This window comes from Drosophila biarmipes, unplaced genomic scaffold (assembly GCF_025231255.1).
Source record: "Drosophila biarmipes strain raj3 unplaced genomic scaffold, RU_DBia_V1.1 ptg000013l, whole genome shotgun sequence".
Taxonomy (NCBI): domain Eukaryota; kingdom Metazoa; phylum Arthropoda; class Insecta; order Diptera; family Drosophilidae; genus Drosophila; species Drosophila biarmipes.
In genome coordinates, this window is record NW_026114532.1 from 372,655 (window position 1) to 391,102 (window position 18,448).

Genomic DNA, 18,448 nt, shown 5'->3' on the forward strand with positions numbered 1-18,448 from the left:
TGAATTGCGGTTGTGATAATTGCACCTGTGATAGTAGTTTAAGTTTCTCGTGTATAACTGACTTTGTCCTTAAAACAATGTTACTAAATAAGTCAAATTCAACAGAAGTCGACGACTTGAGCCCAAAGTTTAAAAAGATAATATTGCCAAAAATATTAGCTCAAATTATACCAACCCAAAAAGCTGTAAATGAGTATAGCCCAATTTCAGTCCTACCATATCTGTCAAAAGTCTTCGAACGACTTATGGCTAATCAGATGACGAATTATTTAAAAGCTAACAACATGCTAACTGATAAGCAATCAGGGTTCCGTGTTGGCAAAAGCTGTACAACAGCTATGATTACTTAATTCTTCTTATTTGTGCAATCGTGGGCAGTTGGTTTTCGTAAATAATGTGTATTTGTCTTTTCTATGTCTGAAACATGGTGTGCCTCAAGGATGGAACTGTGAAGTACACATGTATGCTGATGATGTTCAAATGTATGTAAGCCGTCCTCTTCGTAGAATTAATGAATGTATAAGTGTTTGTCAAACTGAACTGCAAATTAATAGACAGTGGCCGAAAGTCAATAGGCTTGGCTAAAAGCCAAAAAAGTGTAAATGCCTTGTTGTAGGTGAAAGAGGGATGGCTACCGATGTATTGCAAAAATTAATCATTAATAAGGCTCCTACTGAGTATGTAAAAACTGCACTTAAGCTAGGATTTAAGATTAATCAAACATTGACGTGGGATAATCACTTTCATAAATGTTTAAGAAAAATATATGCAATACTTAGAAGCTTATACTTGACCAAATACTTCGTACCGACCAAAATAAAAGAGACAATTGCAAAAATGTATCTCATACCAGTACTTTTCTACGGAATAGAGGTTATCAGTGACTGCAGCTCCGTAGGTCTGCGTAAGTTGCAGGTAGTTGTGGCAAAATATATTTATAATAGACAAAGAGCTGATTATAAAAGTAACGTTACAATTAAACCAACTGCCACACATTATCAAGGCAATCAGTACCGAAACTAATTTTTGAAAATTAATATTTTTAAGCTAAAATTAGCAAAATAAAAATTAAAATAAAAAAAAGAATATATTAAAAATTAAAAACTAAAAATTGTTTAAAATAATAATAGTTAAAATAACAATAATAATATTATTAATGATGAAACTGATTATATATTCAAATTGCTCGAATCAAATTTTACAATTGTGACTAGCGCCTTAACTTATAAATGTGCTACATGCTTGTATCGCTGGGATAAGCAATAAAATAAATAAATAAATAAAAAAATTTTACTAACGATATTAAGAATTATGGCGGATAAGTAAATTCTTGTAGACATCCGATTAACAACAAGTGAGGCTTTTTCGATAGCTGACAAACGTGTATCTGATAGTCGTGGCTGACTTTAGCGCGTTCTCTTGCTTTTAAATGCTGAAAGTATAGTTTAGTTTTGATTTTAAAAAATTAAAATATATAGTATGGTGTCTTTATTGTATACTTGTAGTTTTATTTACGTTTTATTTCGGTTCTTAACTTCCGATCACACCGGTCACGCTTTTTAGAATGTTCTTCCATTTTTCTCGTTCCTGCATTCCAGGGATGGAAGATATTACCGATACTTTTACAAACCAGGGATAGCACACATAATGCATATTCATATTCAGGGCTACACAAATAACATAATATAATTAACTTAAAACTACGTTGGCCATGTTTATACTAAGAGTAGTTGCTTACATAGTTCTAGTTACTACAACTCGGCCGTCCTGACTTTGAGGATCTCCCGATACTCGTTGACGTTACTTCTAGTAACAATGCTACTCTGGCCATATTTATTTATTTTACAAGTGTCGTTTACGTCTTTGTTTTTACTATTATTTTCACTAATGCTAGTTTGGTTTTTATTTACAATAATTTCATTTGTATTGTCAGTTTCCCTCGCAGTATCTGTTTCCTTATCTTTTATAACTGGTTTAGGGCTAGGGTTTCATATTTTGCACCGCCCATATACCCGAATATGGCACTTGGGATTGCTATCTAACACCTTGTTCACAAAGTGCGGGCCTTTGAATTTGGGAATTAACTTACTGGACACACCTTGCTGCGAATTGAAATTTCGTACAACAACATAATCTCCTTTCTCTGTCATATATCAGCTTGTAGTCTTATTTCGTTTAGGTCTTTGTGCATAACTTCTTGACATTCATCAATACAGTTTTCTTTTAAACTATCAATATAACAACCCTTCTGCCTTACACAAAATAACAGAAACTTGGGTATTGATTCAAACTTCGATTCATTGTGTTATTCATTGTGAACTCTACTTTGTTTAAAACTTTGTGCCATGGTTGATTAAACCCTTCAGTTTTACCTGTTTTATTAGAAAATGCTATACACTTTCAGTAGTAGTTCATTCACTCTCAACTTTTTTTCTTATACTTGGAAACCAATAACTCTTACTTATGAGGTCCGTTACTTTCTCAATTCCCACATGCCCCATCTCATCATGGTATTTGTACAGAACATTTTTTCCATTGATTGTGGAACACAAAACAGTAGCCTTTCGTTACTTTTCTTATATACAACACCATTTCGTAGTTTAAAGTGCTCATCCTCTTGACATAACAACATTTCTTTAACTCTATTTATATTTTCATTTCTTTCCTGACCCATAATTAGATTTTCTTCAAAAGTATTTGTTTCAATTACAAGAATGCTATTACTTCGACTAAGTGCATCCACATGCTGCATCCACATGCTACCTAACGAGCTGCATCACAGTGCAACTCTGTCTCATCTCTCGGCAGTGTTGCCAGTTTAGCCTATTTCAGGCTAGATCTAGCCTGTTTTTAAATGATCTAGCTTATAAAATTTGTAGATAGCCTATAGCCATAAATCTAGCCCATTTTTAAAAATAATTTAGAATATTTTTTTAATGTATTTGTGACCAACGAAAAATTTTATTTTTGGTGTTCAATGTTTTGCTGGTTCTTTTTTGCCGATTGTTACGTGAACTTTATTCATATGATCGTGCTTTCTGATCGATAGATTTTTTGGATGGTGCGATATGTTGTTGCATTATATTATGTGATCTCTAATAATTAATTGTGAAATAAAATTGAATCAAAGAGTACGTGCCAAAATACCGAAAGTCACTTACAAACAATTATTTCGCGATGCTTGGTTGGAAAACAGTGACTTTAAAGACTGGCTCCGGAAAATGCCAGCTGATCCAGCCAAGGCATTTTGTTGCTATTGTAAATGCTCAGTAGCAGCTAAGGTATACGACATACGGCAACATGCGGTGTCCAAAAAACATATTTCGACAATGGGCGCAATCGGTCAAACACAAAAACTAAATTTTCCTTCCAAATGCTGGAAGACAGAGGAGCAGGAAGCTGCACTATATTTGTATGTGGCTGAGCACACGGCAATATCACCTGTGGACCACTTGTCAAAATTTAAAGCATGTAGTGCAGCCGCACAAATACAGCTTGGACGGACGAAGTGCACGCAGATTATAAACGATGTGGTGGCAGTGCACTTCATGGAAGACTTATTGATGGATTTGAATCATCGAAAAATAGTTTGCTTCTGGATGAGGCAACCGACATCAATGTGACGAAATTGATTTGTAAATATTACATTATTTTGCTTTATAATTTGTTAAAATATATTTGTATGTGTTCATATATTAATTGTCTTCGTTCTATATATGTGCATTTTACAACTTTTAAGGAATCGTTATAAATTACTTTAGTGTAAGAAAGCAAAGTATGGTGTCTACTTTTCTGATTTTAGTTAGTATCGAGTCCGGAGATGCTATTTCCATAGCAGACCATTTGAAGCTAGAGTTACAGAAAAAAAATTTAAACACTTCAAATATGATTGGGCTTGAAACCGACAACAATGGCAATGTGATGACAGGATCCAAAAGGAGCGTATACACTGAATTAAAAAAAAGTGTGCCTACTTTAATATTAATTAAGTGTGTATGTCACTCTATACAAGTGGCTGTAAATCAGGCGTGCAAAGGTAGTATGCCGGAGGCTTTGGAAATTCTTGTGGCGGATACCTATTCCTGGTTTGCGAAAAGTTCGCAACGCCAAATGAACTACAAAAAAATATATAAATGTGTGTATAAATAATGATCAGGTATATATGTACATGTGAAGTAAACAGTAAATCGTGTTCTAATTTAATCTAATTTGTGTACTCGTCCTAAAAGCTGGTTAGTAGATTAATTGTTAATATTTGCTTATACATGTATTGCCTGACGTATTAACTTTATTCGTTTGACTCACTAACTCTTTAATTTATTTCAGACTCCATTAAAAATACCCAAAGTTTCCGATACCAGATGACTATCAATAGAACCTGCCGTAACTAGGATTTCACATCAGTGGTCGGAGCTCAAATTGCACTTTGCCTTAGCTGCCAGTTCAGAAAAATGCCACAAGGACAAAATTTTGCATGATTTATATAACGATGAAACTAATTTGTTGTATTTATTGTTTTTGCGACCGATTTTAAATGATATGCAAAAACTCAACAAATTGTTTCAAAGTGAACGGCCGGAATCTTCTAAGTTTTTAAATGATGACAAGCATTAATTCACTAAAAGAAAAAATCATACCTCCGGAAATAGACATTGACATCTTTAAAGATGATTTTACGCATATTACAGTACAAGATTTGTATTTATGTTTAATATAATAAAAACATGAAAACTACTTTAATTTGGTAGATAATATTGGATTTTAATGTATAGCTTATTTTTAAGCATATTTTTCTGAATTTTAGCCTATTCTAGCCTATTTTTACCCAAAATCTAGCCTATTTGCGAGCTCAATACCTGGGGTACAACACTGCGCTGGGGTTTGAGCTACCGGAGGTTAGCTGCTAGTTGAGATGTGTTACGAAGATGTTGATATGTGTTAGAACAGCGGAGTTATGAGTGCGGCGATAACTGATTTAATCTTCCGTTGGTACTTGCTTATATAGTTCTGGGAAGTTTACTCACATATTCTAGAGTAGGTCAGTGGTTTTCGATGATGGTAGCAGTTAGCGTAGATGACTTGGCTGACACTGCAGCAATGTGCTGACCGCTTTTGTGGCTCAGTGAGCCGTCGGATTAGTGTGCCAGTGGGTGACACTGAGCGCCTGGTACTGATTTGTTGTGTGCTGCTCATGTTGAGCACCCTTGGGTGCGCACAGAGTTCATATTTCCAACACACAGTAACCCGAAAAGTACCAAGTGTTTATCGTACCTTTTTCCCAGAGCTTTTCTATACATACATACATACTGATTCTTTGACCGGATTTTTAAAATATTTCATTTTTCTCTCCTGGGGCTTTTTTGGATTTTTCCCAGCATCAACGGTGGATCGATCCGCTTCAAATAAGGTCCACCAGTTTTTTAACCCTATTTCGACTAATTTTCTGTATGATGTTATTGTTTAAATCCAAAAGTTATTAGTCTTAATATTATTAATATTCCAGTTTCTCTTTGTGAGAAGAAATGTATACTGAGAACAATTTCAATGGGATACAAAAGATATTTGCTTAATTATTTGTTTAATTATAAAATAATTGTGATGATCACCGTAAATACAAATACAATTATATTAGGAATATCCAGACTAGAACATAAAGAATATCATCATCAAAATATTTTCGTCAAGAAACATGCATTCGTACGAGCAAAAAAAATGTTTATAAACACAGGCACGATACAAAGTACAAAGGGCACGTTATACTAACATTTTGCAAATATATTGGTAAAACAATTACGATAATGAGCTATTGAGCTTATCCGCTCCTCTATGACGGCAGTGCACACAGATGCCGGTATCGTAGTTAATCGGGTAAGAGTACCTGCTCGCCAAGCACCCGTGCTTCAGGCAGAGACTATCTGTCTTCTGCCTCAGCCTTTGAAAAGGCTCCTTCAGACGAGAACGCCCATGTCTTTTTACAACCTTCTTCACCCCCACATCCCCATGTGATAATATTGATCAGGATACATGATCATCTGATTATAAGCAATTAATAGTCACGTGAGAAAGGTGCACGTGAAAGAGATCGCACACCTATGGTATCCGAAGGTCGTTACCTTTTACCTCATTATCCCAGGTCTTGCTATGCACCTGAGAAAGGTGGTACACCCAAAGTATCCAAAGGTTGTTATCTCAGAGAAACATGACCGATCATGTTTGGGAAAAATGTTTTCTATGATTGCAAGACAATTTTAGAAATCAAAAGAACCCCAATAAAATAAATCTCACAAGTTAATGATTCTTAGATGTGGGAAATATTTTGGAACCCACATTTTTCCTTCCGCCCCAAAACGTTTTACTGGCAAATTGTCAAAGATTCTCTCCTTTCCATAAAGGGTCATAAAGATATCAGCCAGAGCCAGAGACCACAATAAGGGCCCTTGTCTATTACTTTTTATTTTTTTGGGTTTCGGTTCGTCCGGCGCCTTCCATTCAGCACTCTGGCGTTTCGTTTCGGGATCATATTGAAAACACCACGTTTCGTCACCAGTCACAATCTTGCAACGAATGGACTGGTTTTTTTTTGCCTCTTTAATGAAGTCCTTCGAATGTTGAATTCTGAGCAATTTTTGGACGTCAGTCAATTTGTGCGGAACAAACCGTGCACACACCATTTGTAAGCCCAAGTGTTCGGTCAGAATGCAATAAATCGATGTTTTGGAGATGTTCAATTCTATTACATGAATTTCAATGATGATTTCGGCTGATTTTTTATTAATACACGCACAGTTTCGATGGAATTTTCGGTGATCCCGGATTTTGGTTGGCCCACATGTTCATCGTCATTTATGTCCTCACGACCACTTTGAAACTCGTGCACTCTGCTACGGAATAGGCAATCATCTCCATAAACTTGTTTCATCAATTGATACGTTTCGGTAAAAGTTTTACCAATTTTAAAACCAAATTTAATGTTGGCTCTTTCTTTGAAGCTCATTTTCGCACCGATGACAAAAACTTACTCACACTTAAAACGCTATAACCTCACTTCCAATAGATGAAATGACATGAAATTTTTATTGGAAGTCTATAGACGATAGCAGATTCTAACGCACCAGTTGACATACAGATGGCGCCACTAGATGGCGCTATATAAAAAAGTTTTGTTTACTTTGGAACTTACTTTGTAAGTTCCTCATTTTTGTAATTTCTTTTTTTTTTTGTAAGTTCCTTTTTTTGTAATCCGAAATTCGATGGCATACACAAGTATCAACTCCCTCGTTGGCAACATCATTGCTCCACGCGCAGGGTAATATATGTTTTCATATTATCTCCATTACATTCAAAGAGTTTTGATTGTATAAACTGAAGACGTACATAGTGTGCATTGAACAGAATTCCGGCGAATTTTTTTTTCCAAACTGTCCCCTATTGGCTACCTGAGTATGGAGGTGTGTATAAAAACTAATCTTTCCTTTCCCACCTTTAAGCTTAGCATGCGCACTCTTTTCTAACCAACCTTTTCTTTTATTCTAAAATTTTTTGTCTCCTTTATCGCCTTGATCGATTGATGGTGTGCTATTGGTTACACATGTATCAAACTTTTACAAACCTATACTTCTCATCTCTTCAATACTTCTTATCTCTTCTTACCGATGAATACTCTATGTGCCCTGCTACAACTATCTATATTATTTATAAATTTACAAAATTCTAAATATGCACCTCTCATTTTCAATATTATCGTATACGCCCACTTCAAACACTAAAAATGACCGAGGGCAATAGTTAGTCTTCTAAAAATAGTATTAAAGTGGGTTAGTCTGCTGCATCAAGCACAAGTTAAAGTGAAAAAGTGAAGATGAAAAATAATTAAATAAAATCAAAAAATGAATACCCAAAATCAGTTTTGTCAATCCTGCAAGTGTGATGTAAAAAAAAATAGGTGGTCAAACCATGTCCGCTCAGAGTCGCAGAAGCGAATGGCAATTCAACCCCTTGATACAAGAGTCAAGAAAATTTCGGAAGGATTCTGGGGAAGAATATTGCATAACATTTATGTAAACAATGTATCGGTCTTGAGCCTACCTGAATATTTCTTGAGTGAAGCTGTATTGCCATTGCTGCCTTATTTCAGTATTTTATTAGAAAGTTATATTTCAGCAAAAGTAAACTTTAAACTGTTTGCAGAGTATATTCTTTTTAAAGACGAATCTGATTGAAATGAAAAGCTTTCAAAGTAAAATATCGATCATGAATAAAGATTCCGATTCAGAATGTATCTTTCATGAACATACCATGGAAATTTCAAAAACTGATGAATTTCAAGATAAAGATAGTGGATGGTCTCTTATAAAATTACTTCGCTTAGCAATGAATTTGAATCATTATACACCGATGACTGTATGGATGGATCATCATTCATACCACTACTTCGTTTTCTTTTACCGAAAAAGGCGATAGTCAACGTATGTAAAGAAAATTATCAATATTGTTTTAAATGGGCATTGATTTCTGCGTTAACAAGAAAGAAAGTTAACTTCGGTAATCCGAAGTTTATATACCCTTGCATTTGTAAAAAATAATCAATAATTTTATTAAATTGAATTCGAAATTCTTAAAAATATAAAAATATTAATTTATATATTAATATGTTAAAAAGCCCCAAAGCTATAACTTGTTTCATATTATTTCCCATCAATTATCCGATCGTTCCTATAACAGCTATATGATATAGTCGTCCGATTTTAATAAAATTTAATTCGAAATTCAGAACTAATTTAAAAATGTTATTTTTAAGCTAATAAAGTTATATATTAAAAAACACCAAAGATATAATTTTCATTTCATGTTTTCCGACTAATTTTCCGATTGTTCCTATGGCAACTATATGATATAGTCATCCGATTTTGATAAAATTTAATTCGAAATTCAGTACTAATTCAAAAATGTTATATCCAAGCTAAGAAAGGAATATGTTAAAAAACAGCAAAGATATCATTTTTTAAAAATGATTAAGAAGGGTATAAAAATTGTAAATAGACCGCAAAGTTGTTCGGCGTATGACATTGACATATCGCTGGAAATAATTCGTTTAGGTAATGAAATAAAATTAGATTTCACAGGGTTGACATTCCCCGTCGAAAATAAAGTGGGAAAACCTCTTCACATCAATATGTTGTTTTTGGAAGACGACGGAAATGGACATTATATGTACATTAAAAATACCTCAAGGTACATCCCTTTATTAATTTTTTTGTCTCTTTTAAACAATTAAATAATTTTTCATATTTCTAAATTGAGTATGGAATACTTATATAAAATAGTTCCTATTATAATGACTTTAGACGACCAAAAGATATTGATGTGTTCGATTTGCCAGACAGTTTTAGGGACTGACAGGGTTAGAGATCACTGCCATTTCACAGGTAACTTTGGGGGTGCAGCTCTCTCTAAATTTAACTTGGATTATAAAGTAAACAAATTCATACCAGTATTTTTTCATAATTTTTCGAAATACGACTGTCATTTATTTATTCAAGAACTAGGAAAGATTCCCGGTGAAAATTCCGTAATACCAATTAATAAGGAAAACTATATTTCTGTTTCGAAAAAAATAGCAAGTTTTGGTGGAAATAGTTTTGAAATTCGTTTTCTCGATACCTATTGGTTCATGCCTTCAAGTTTTGATACCCTAGCATATAATTTAATCGACGATCAAACGAATACTGTGAAGTAATTTTTCAGTAATGATAAAGAATTTAAAGTAAAAGGGGTATATTTCCGTATGAATACTTAGATTCCGTAAATAGACTTGAAGAAACTTTCTTTCCATTAAGGGAAGCATTCTATAGTAATTTAACGGAAAGGGAAAGCTCTCAGGAAGATTATGATCATGCTCTTAAGGTTTGGTCACATTTCTCATGTTAAACTCTAAAAGACTACTTAGAATTATATTTGAAAACTGATGTATTCCTTTTACCAGACATTTTTGAAAATTTTTATGCAAATTTATAGACTTGACCCACCTTAGTATGTTACGACACCAGGTCTTTCTTGGGAAGCAATGTTAAAAATCACAAATATTTAACTTGAATTGCTGACAGATTTAGATATGTATAGATTTCTTCAAAAAAGCATTCGAGGTGGCTTAGTACAATGTTGTCATAGATACACAAAAGCAAATAATAAATATTTGTCAGATTCCGATTCCCCGAAGGAGTCATCATTTTTAATGTATGTGGATGCAAATAACTTGTATGGTTGGGCAATGTCACAACATTCACTATATGAAGACTTTACGTGGATGTCTACCACAGACATAGAAAATGTTTATATTCATATTATTCCAATTGATCGTAAATATGGTTTTTTTTGGTTAGTGGACCTAAATATCCGTACCGTTTACATGATCTTCATAATGATCTTCCATTTTGTCCATCAAATTGTCTGGCCTCAAAAGAGGATAAGGTATAAAAATTAATTGCTGACCTGGGAAATAAGAAAAAATGATGTAATATCGGAATTTGCAACAAAGTATGCAGAATGGGTTAGTTCTGAAAAGGATCCATAGAAGAGTCCACTTTTACAAAAGTTTTGGTAGAAAAATTATATTGATCTAAATATTTTCCAAGGGCAAAATGCAAAAAATAAATTTGAAAAAGATTTTTTTAAGTTGATGAATAACTCTGTTTACGGAAAAACGATGGAAAACACTGAGGACGCAGAGTCGATATAAAGCTTGTTAGTACTTGGGAAGCACCGGATAGCAACAAGAATAGAAGAAAAACACATTGTACCAAAACTTTAATTTCAAAAACCAATTTTTCAAAATCCAATGAAAATGTCTATGCAATTCAAATGAAAAGATAGAACGGACAACCTTTTAATTTAATAAGCCCATGCATTTAGGATTTGCAGCATTAGACTTAGCGAAATGGATAATGTATGTATTTTTATTATGAATATATGAAGCCAAAGTTTCAGAAAAAGTTACTCTTAAATTATATGGATACTTATTCATTTATGTATACAATAAAAACTGACGATTTTTTAATGATATTCGTAATGATATTGAAGCCAAATTTTATACATCGAACTATGCAGACGAAAGGATTAAACTCTATAACTTCTAGAGATATAATGAAAAAAAAGGTTTAAGCTCACGAAAGAATTTATAGGTCTACGTTCATAGGTTTATTCTTATAGGAAAGATCAAGTTGAATCTTCACACAATAAAGCAATGGGAGTGAGTTAACGAAATCTTACAATTGAACACTATAAAACTGTTTTATTAACTGGCACCCCACTTTATGGCAATAGAACACTGTTTAGATCAAAAGCACACAAAATAACTATAGTTAAAGTTATTAAAAAGTTCTTTGTGGCAAAGATAACAAAAAAAACGTAATTTTAACAAAACACAATTTTTAGGGTTAAGTAATGAAGATCATGGTACGACATCAATAAAACATCAGAGACTAATTAATAAAGATATTTTAGAATATGTTGAATGGTTAGAAACTAATTCATTTTGCTTAGGTAAGATGATACATAACAATTATGTTAACGATGGAGAATCACTAGATAAAGTTAAGTTGCAAAAATAACACATTGAAAAGGAACTATTTTATAAATCAATTGACTTGGAGATGTTTTATTATGATCAAGACTTTGGAAAATATAAATGAAAAAATATTTTGAGTTTGTAAAAATTTTATTTATTATTTCAAAATGTATTTAAGTAAAGATTGTACAAAAATATTATTAAACCAAGTATAAGAAGCGCTGAATTTATAAAAAAAAATAAATTAAATAAATCACTTGTTATACTACAAAATGTCTTCCTTATTTATCCAGCTACTCTTCGAAAACCACAGCCACTTAACTAAAACTATATTTTCTATTCGCCCTACAACCTTTTGAACTCGATATGTACGGGGGAATCGTGTTTTTTTAGTTCTTCTATATAGAATCCACCCTGAATCGGACTACCATCTAAATCTTCAAGTAAGTTTGTTTTAGGGTAGGTATTGTTTACCTTTCTAATTTTAAAGATTTTAGCTGTATAGTTTGGTGTATACCCTCTCTCAAAAACATGTTTATATTTACTAATACGAACATATATTTTGAAGTGATTATAGGACGTTTGTAATATTTGTTTTTCATTGGAAGAATTGACATTACTTGGACTCATTTTAATTGTTCTATGCACCCGATTATTATATTTATTAATTAATTGCTTATATATATCTATCCACTTATATTTTCCATTAAAACTAAATTCTCCCCACATTAGTTCTTTAAGAGGTCTATTAAAACGTTCAACTATCGATGCCCTTAGAGTACTAAAGGTTTAATAATGATTTATCCTATAACTTTTCATTAATACTTTAAATTTCGAATTAAAGAATTCAGTACCATCATCAGTTTGCAGGTTTTTTGGTGTTCCATGACCCGATTTAAATATTCTTTCCATGGCTTGAGAAACATCACTAGCACTCTTTGACTTTAAAACCCCAACCAAATTTCGAAAATGTGTATATAATAGTCAACAAGTATCTGTACCCATCGTTTGTATTTGAAAAGGCTCCCATTTGTAATTACTCGCCTTCGTTGAAAGTTTTTTCCAGATGGTCCATGCAACTCATTTACAATTTCTCGCCTAATAACATTTTTCTAATAGTCTGAAAAGCGACACCTTTTATCTCAATTGTGTTTTTTTCGGTAATGATATTGGGTTTGTTTGATCATCGTTATCTAAAGGCTTTGTTTCAGTCTTGATACGTTTATTTTGAGCATTTAGGTTACCATTATCATCGATGAATAATCCTTCAGTAGACTTAACACTTCCTTTCAAGTTTTCTGATCTTTCCTTATCAACGAAAAAATGTCCAAACTTGTTGACAGACATATTGCTTATAATTGTAAAACATTTGTGCACTTCCTATTTATACTCATTAAAATATAATCCTTTCCTTAAGCAACTACTCTAGTATGGAAAAGATTTGATTATTGTGACTATGCCACCAAAATTTCCAAAGATTGTACTAACTCATTAACATTATTCCAGTAAACATAGTTTGGATTTGACTTCTGAAGGGTCATGTAACCAAAACCTGTTTTTGAGCGAAGGGGAGTAGACGTTGTAGGATTGAAAGTATTGTATAACAACTTCTTAATAATATGGCTTGTAATAATACCCTTGATTTGGTTATTAGGTTTAAAGCCTACTCTAAGTATATTCGTTTCAAATATAATTTTTGTATACATCTTTTACAATTATAACTAGTGTTTTTATCTTCTAGATCTGCGTCCAGACCCTTATCGACCTCTTCGCCTGGTGGTGAAGGTGTTGCCCCTTCTTCTTTAATCTTGTCTGCCTCCTGTTTCTCTTTTTCTACATCTTCCTCTCTATTCGTCTGTGAAAAGAATTCGTTATAGGAATCACTTTCATCGGAAGACCATCGTGAAATTATATTTCGATTAGATTGGAGGTCCTTCTCATTAGTTGTAAAGTATAAATCGACCAACTTTTTCTCATCATCGTCATATTTTGTATATTTATTCAATTCATGTTATACTTTTATACTGTCTTTTACATAAGATGTCTTTTGTTCTATATTTTCTTTAACAAGTTCATTTAAGGGTTCTGTAATGGGTTTAAAAATTTTCTATAATTGTATTGACTGATTTCTGACTTGCTTGAGATCGTCGAATTTTCGCTTTTACGCGAACCTAGCTTTGGTTAGCTGAGCAAATATTCATCGTAGTATATTTTACAAACTTTATAATTTAAGTGTTTTCGAAATTCATGTAGTCTTCAGTTACTAAACAAATACTGTTTAGAAAACGCCACTATCTACAATATTAATATACCGTTTCCAAAAAAAAGATTCGATATATTTTTGTCATATGACATATTTTTGTTATATTTAAAAAAAGTGCATTTATTTTTTTTCTTAAACTCTCACATTTTTGATGATTATTGGCTTATTTCTAAATATAAATTGTCATTACTTTAATGAATATTAAATTTTCCATCATCCATCTGATTGATGATATTATCCTGAAGAGAGGTGTACCTTTCTGGCATGTTGAGGATGTGTTCCTCCAACTCGAAAGCAATAGATACTCCAACCTTTGTTGTTTTACGCACCGCCTTGAGGATCGGGAATCTTACATTTTCATCTTTTTTTTTTTTCATCTCGTTTTTATGCTTCATGATGGTGATTGAGCTTTTTGGACGTGCTACGGTTGTTACCCGTTGTTTCCTTGATGGTTTAGACTTGGTCTTGGATGGTAATTTCTTGAACAGGGGTGTAGTGTTTCTGTACTGTATATGTACTGTACCTAAATCTATACTGTATGTGTTTATTTGTCAACTTTTACCAGCTGTTATAGTCTGTTGTTAAGAATAATCAAAGTTCTTTTTCACTACATGACGATCGATGTGAAGAAAACACTTAGACTGTGAGTTTCAACGCGTGCGGGTCCACTTTTTATACCATACAGAGTTCACACGTACACGAACCCACACATTAATTTTCAACCCCCCAAATCTAAATTAACCAACCAAAAATACCTGTTATGACTCCACATCTTCTACGAAAGAAAAGAGAAAAGCGAGGCACAGGTGTCCACAGTAGCACGTATCAAAGTCTTGAACTCTATGGTAGTTGTATTGTATTCTATAACCCAAGAATTTCACAACTTTTCAAGGTGGCTGAAGATTTCCAAATATTGTATATTATTTTTATTTTTATTATATGCAACCCAATGTGTACCACTTGATTGTGATTTATTAAGGTTTTCTCTGGGAGTAGATCTCTCATATATACATCTCAAAATGTGGGATGTGTGTCTTAGCAAACATATAATGTCGATATTTGATAGTGGTCTTTTGGGTAGCAGAGAATTAGCTTTTTCGCCTCTTAATTCCTTTCCCGTTACTATAGGGCTTGAGAAAGAAACCATAGCCCTTTCTATAGGTTTTAAGATATAATCATTTTCCTAGAGCAACGCCTTCAATTTTTCTGTTGTGACGTTTCTTCTCCTCCATATCTTCTTTATCCATTCTTGCATTTTTAATTGTCTTTGCAATTGCGGCACTACCACTTGCTAAGCCCCCGAGAGCGCTGAGGGCCGTCAATTTTAACATATTTCTTGGAACCCATTGATTGATCAATTGATTTACGTGCTACTTTAATTGCACTCATAATATCTAATGGTTTTTTTTTTGTTTAATGTCTTAGTAGCAGCATTAATAACAGTCGAAAGGTATTTTTTCTTCATTGTATTTTTTTTATCGTTTTTCTCCCCTTCTTTTCTGTCTTATTCAATCCCATCCCAAATTTTTTCTTCGCTTTTATTATATTTGTAACAAAGTATGCTGCTGCCTTTTCACCAAGAGTGCTATCTGATGCCTTGACACGCGACCAGGCTAAAATGGAGTCGGCTTTATGTCGTTCACTTAATACCTTGTTTTAAGAATGTGCAATATCGTGCTCTTTGCTGATTTTATCCAATGGGTTTATTTCTTGATCACCGCGTTCCAAACTTTTCTGTAACTATGTACCCGGTGCACAAAAATTATATATCGGGCTTCAAACAATAATCTATTGATTAGCTTATTGACAAGACAACCACCGTACACCGTGCGATTGAACCGATTAAAAGAACATGTCCCCATTTTATTGATTTCTCTTCGTCAAAAATTTCACATTGAATAAAGCCAAAAAACAAAGATTGTAGTCGGAAATATTAACGATGAAAAAGAGAAAAATCTACCTTCTTACCGAACACAATAAGAGCTCTAATTGTCGGGCCTTCCAATTGTTGTAAAACTAATATTATGCTAAATTTTATGGAGAGTCCAAAGTGACTAAAATTTGAAAATGTTTATATGTATTCAAAAAGTTTATCAACCCAAATATGAGTACTTGGAGAAATTAATGAAACCGATAAAAGGAATGGGATGTCATACATTTTCCCATAATGACGTTGTAGTAGACCCCAGTGAAGCCAAAAAATAAATCCATTATGATATTCGATGACGTAGCTTGCGAAATACAAGACAAGATAAGATCCTATTTTTGTATGGGTCGACGTAAAAATATTGAGCGTTTCTATTTATTTCAAACATAAAGTCATATACCAATACATTTGATTCGTCACAATGCCAACATTATTATAATGTTTAAATGAGATGATTTAAATATGCGGTATATGTATCGAAATCATATTAACACTGATATGAGTTATGACACATTTGTAAAAATTTGTCAAAGAATAAGGTACAGAAAATTATTTGATTAATATATTATGATTAAGGGAGTAATATCAATAAAAGCTGGGTTAGATACCTACAAACGCAAAGTTTATCAATAGATTTCAATATGTCTAGATCACTTACTTTATCTTTGAATGGAAATAGCTCCACTATAAATACAAACTTTTTTTCACATATAAAATTAATATGCAATATACTATTCCAAATATTGAAGAAAAACATAATCTATTTAATATCGGTGACAATGCTACGACCATTCCTACTGAATCATACAAATTAAATGACATCACCGATATTATTTACAATAAACTAAAAGACTATAACAATGAAGAAACATTTAAAATCCAAAGTAATAACAATACGCTTCAAGTTGAAATAACTACCCTACGAGAGCCAGTTTACTTTCATAAGGAACCGTCGGTTGGCTAGTAGTTTTTGATGGAAGCCAAACAGTTGTCTACATCATTCAACAACCTAGCGTTTAGATCAGACTGTGAACATATTAAAATGTAATAAAATTCGTTTGGAATGTAATACAATCAGCGGTTCATATGAACCGAATCATACGTTACATGAGTTTGGCATTAATGTTCTAAATGGGTATAAAATGACAGTGACACCACATAACCTAATTTGTTAACTGATCAACTCTGATGAAATAAGCACACAATCTATACACATTGTTGACCAAACGCAGATTTGGGGAATTCACGTGGTGAAAACGTTTCGATTCACATGCACATTCGGCTGATAGAATGATAATTTATAATAAAAGACGTAGCCTTAGTTCTCAGCCAAGCATTACTAATTGTAAAGCTATAGAAAGAGGACCATTAGTAAGAAGAAGCTCACTTAATTTGAAAAATAAATTGTTTTTAATGTCGTTAGGAGTATAATAAAAAAAAGTGAAAAGGAAAACAATGAACGAAAATTTAAATGTTCGAAAAAAGGTTTACTCAGATGAGAGTATTTCGAAGAAAAAGTTTCATACTTATTCATCGTATAATCAAACATTTAATCCAAACGATGAAACTCGAATTACTATTCAAAATCAAGACTGGTACGGGCTTCCTCACGAAAGTTACCTTAATTTTCAAGGAATTATTAGAAAAGATTCACCGAATGGACCTACAACTGATAATGCTACCAAATTATGTACGAAATAAATGGATGTGAGATTGATAGAACACGATTAGTTGGCATGACTACCACCCTAAAAAATTGTAAATCTCTGGATAATCTTCAAAGTCGAAATCTATTGAATTCTAAATGGAGCAGTGGAGACGAAGTTTCTACGGGACCCCACTTCAATTTTTCTGTACCAATAAAAAATTTGTTGGTATTTGCTAATGATTATAAAAAAGTTTTGTTAAATTGTAAACACGAACTAGTGTTGATGCTAACTAAGAATCTTGGCGATGTGTTTGAACAAACCAGAATTGAGCCAACTTTTAAACTTGAAATGTTAAATATAACGTGGAAAAACCCTCATGTGATTTTGCAAAAATTAAGATGTGCGATATTATTAAAAGTGGTGTAAACCTAACAATCGCATTCCGGAGTTGGGATTCATATGTTAGTCGGAAATTAGAGCATGGCAGCCAACACAGCTGGAATGTGAAATTGTCAGCAAACCGCGAAAATAACAAATAATGTATCAAACTTGAGAGTTCACTTGAATTCTGAGTCATATCCATATGATAATCTGAATGTCGATTTTAGTAAGAATCAGTATGCCCACCTTTATGAAATGTATACAAGATTTCAATCTAGTTATTATAATCGAGAGTCACAACCAGTTTTGACCCCAAATGAATTTAAATTGAAGGCCCCCATTGTTGTGGTAGATCTTTCATATCAAAACGAATCTGTGAAAACTGGTCCGATTGATGTGAGAATTTCAATAGAACTCAGGACATCAAGTCATGAAAATATCCAAGCTTACAGTCTACATACATGATCGTTTTGTTGAATATAACCCATTAAAATGACTTGTACAACGAGTTGTTTAAAGTTAAGAAAATGAAGAAAGAAATTGTTTCGGTTGATGTTCAAGGTTTCTTTGATAATAATAATAAATTTATTCTAAACGAAATTGGAATTGTATTCGAAAAAGATCATAGTTTGAATAATAGTTTTATAATAGAACCACCACATGAT

The 18,448-nt window shown here is 32.8% G+C and overlaps 1 protein-coding gene and 1 long non-coding RNA gene across 2 annotated transcripts in view; one reads left to right on the top strand and one right to left on the bottom strand.

Moving 5' to 3' along the window:
* Positions 1-18,448, bottom strand: part of LOC108021921 (lachesin) — a 570,948-nt gene that overhangs the window by 146,822 nt on the left and 405,678 nt on the right. The window lies entirely within an intron of this gene.
* Positions 3,068-4,752, top strand: LOC122818946 (uncharacterized). The gene is made up of 2 exons (XR_006368414.2): positions 3,068-3,635; positions 4,327-4,752. It is a non-coding gene; the product is annotated as an uncharacterized LOC122818946 (long non-coding RNA).